This window comes from Pygoscelis adeliae, unplaced genomic scaffold, assembly GCF_000699105.1.
Source record: "Pygoscelis adeliae isolate BGI_AS28 unplaced genomic scaffold, ASM69910v1 Scaffold413, whole genome shotgun sequence".
NCBI lineage: Eukaryota > Metazoa > Chordata > Aves > Sphenisciformes > Spheniscidae > Pygoscelis > Pygoscelis adeliae.
Genome location: NW_008824403.1, coordinates 1,972,040 through 1,975,255, shown reverse-complemented (window position 1 = coordinate 1,975,255; position 3,216 = coordinate 1,972,040).

Genomic DNA, 3,216 nt, shown 5'->3' with positions numbered 1-3,216 from the left:
CTGAAACTCAGCTGACACATTTATTCATTAAGAACCTGGTACTCCGTTTTTATGACAAGTGTATGACTGCCTTGGCACTCCCTACTCAGCCCAGCATTATTTAAATGCTTCCCCTATTATTATTATTCGATAATGCATCCTATTACACACAGCTCTTGAGGGAAGGAGAAGATGAAACACTGTGCATTTTATATCCTCGTTCTTTGCTGGAAAAACTTCACTGAAGCAATGACTGGCAAAAGAAATTTAGTGGCATGTGCTGAAAAATTTTTGAGGTTTACACGTAAATGATTCATGATAGGATATTTCGTTACATTTGGTTTAATAGTGCTGACTGCTTGTATTTCCTATTTTTGCAATGTCTGCTGCTTTGAAAATGCAAAACACTGGTGTGTCAGCACAGGCACAGCGTGCTGGCCTCCAGTTTCTCTTCCACTGTATGCTATTTTCTTCTAGATCAGTTACTGCATCTTTTGAAAATGTGGTTTCCAAAGCCCTGCTTGCTGCTTTCTTGCTCCAGGTCAAACCTTTTTGACCTGGAAAATTTACTATCCGATGAATCTTACACCAGTTTTCCCATCCTTTTGCCCAACCTGGCAGTCAAGCGGCTAGCTCAGAGTTGCCAGCCTCCTCCTTTGGACGCTGGCACAGGACTAGCATCCTCCTTGCCTTCTGCATAGGCATTATAGTTTATTCCCATTATTTAACCGGAATACGCCCCAGCCCCACTGGATTCCAGGCGCTGCTGTTTCGCTTCCGCTGTGTGCAGTGGTTTACAGAGCCAGGACATCTTTTTCCAATTACTGGACAAAAATCGTGGCTGGACACCTCTGACTTTGCTATAGCAGTAAGCGTTTCCCAAACCGCTGAGCAGAGATCCTACATAATTGCAAAATTTCATTTGTTCCCGGGAGAGGGTGCAAACGTTGCTGATTCTCCTCAATTGCACCATCTTTGTCCATAACCTGAAGGCTGCTTTAATACTTGGAGGGGTGCGCTGCCACTCTCCAACCCGACCCCAGCTCTGCAGCACCCAGTGGGGTCCCTGCCAGGGGACTTGCAGATGTATCACGGGTGACCCTGGTCATTTTTTCCCTGAGGCGGTGCTGAAAGCCCACAGCTTTCCCCCATGAAGGAAGGTTTCCTCGCTGGCAGACTCAGTTGATGACTGCTGCAGAACGGATCACAGTTGGTGTGACACCAGGAGGCACCCACAGCTGATGCACATCACTCTGCGCAGAAAAGAGCCTCTGCGCCAGCTCCGGTGGGCTAACGGAGTGGAGACCGAGGGCGTTTTTCAGGGCCAGAGCTGGGGCTCTGTAAGCGCAGCCCGCAGGGGTATGCACAGCCAGGCAGGGCACCGACCGGCAGCTTCGGCCAGGTAGCCCATCGCCTGTGGGGAGCAGGCAGTGGCTTTCCTGCCCTGCACCCACGGAGCAGCTGCTGGAGCCCATCCCCCCCGTGAACCTGCCGGGGCATGGCTTGGCGTGGGCAGCAAGTGGAGAGAAATCCCACCCCGGTACCCCCTGCGCTGGGGTGCTTTGCTTCAGCAAAGCAGAGAACCGGGGGATGTGCTGACAGCCGGGATGTGTTCACTGACCGGCGATGCATGCGGGTATCCGTGAGCCTCCCCTCCAGCTCCCACCCAGCCACGGCCAGCAGCAATCCCTGCAGCACTGTCAGGTTTTTCCCATTTGTTTATTTTTCCTTCCCTAGCAGTTCCCGACACCCCATTGCTTCTTTGATCACCGAGTGGACATTTGCGAGGAGCTGCCTACACCGCCTCCCAGCTCGCCTTCCCACTTTCCACGGCTCTTCCTTGTACCCTCGGGTTATGCCCTTCCGCATCTGCACCACCCGGCATCTGTCGACAATGAATTTTGTTCCCATTTCATTACCTACCTGCTCCATATCATCCACATTTTCTGCAGCTTTTCGCATCGGCTCTACATTTCCCTCTCCTGAACAGCTCAGGATCAGTGGCAGGTTCTGCCGTGTCACCACTCACCCCCATTTTCCAGATAATGGTTTTTGACTGGTTTTGCCGCAGGACCATAGGGCCTGACAGTTCAGCTGAGCATCCTCTACCTGACCAGCTCTCTGCGCCCCACTTCCACGGCTGAGGGGCTCAATCTCACATGACCGTTCATTTTTTCCCTACTGCTGCTGGTGTTTTTACACACTCTGTATAAAACTTCCTTCTCTCTTGAGCACGGCAGATCTTGCTGGAAGGGTACGTCTTTGCTCTGTTCCCCAGGTAGCCAGAAAAGTCCTCCAGCGTAGAAAAGAGATGAGTTTGAAAATAAAAAGCATGCAGAAACAAAAAAAATACACCTTTTCTTTCTGACACACTGCCTAGAGCCCCATGTGCCACGGGGCACCTGCAAGTGTTTTGTTCCCTAAACTGAGACTGTCCTTACTACTTAAAAGGTCTATTTGCCCTGACCAGCTCCAAGGAGGGGATGCGTTATGACAAAGGCCCCGAACCTTTCAGTAGCTACAAAATACCCTTAGAGCGAGCGATCTGTAGGCGATAAATGGAAATACTACATGCAGTGCCTTCTGCGAACAGGGCTCTGCGTGCAGCCCATGGCTTGCATGGCTTTAGGATTGTCACCATCAGGATCGCAACCTGCCGCTAAATGATGGCCAAGTGCGGGCGGGAGGAGAAGCTGACACTGGGGCTGCGCCGGCGAAGGCTGGCACGGGGGACAAGCGCCCTGCCAGGGCTGCAGGGTGCCAAATCCATCCGGAGCGAGCTGGGAGAAAGAGCTCGAAGGTGCCCTTCTGTTCGGAGGGGAGCTGGAGCCCCAGGGCATGGTTTCCTACCAGCCACAACAGCAGCGCGAGCAACATCTGCCCCAGGAAAAACACATCTGGCTCTCAGGAACGCCCCTCGAATCTGAGCATCTCCTTCCCCAGCTGGGCAACGCCAAAGCCTCCTGCCAGGGACAAACCCGCAGCTAATTCTGGCAGCTCCAGAGTCTGCTTTGTTTCAGCTTTTTCTTCCGACAGGCAAATTGCCTAAATTAACATTGAGACTTTAGGTACAATATAGCTAATTCCCGTGAAATATCGCAGTAAGGTGATTTGCTCCAAGTGCTCCCCCTATTCGCAGCTGGTTAGCGAATAAATAATTTCCAGAGGAGAACTGCACAAACTGAACCCTGACGGCACTGAAAAGACTGACAAGACCTGGCAGCAATTTCTTAGCAA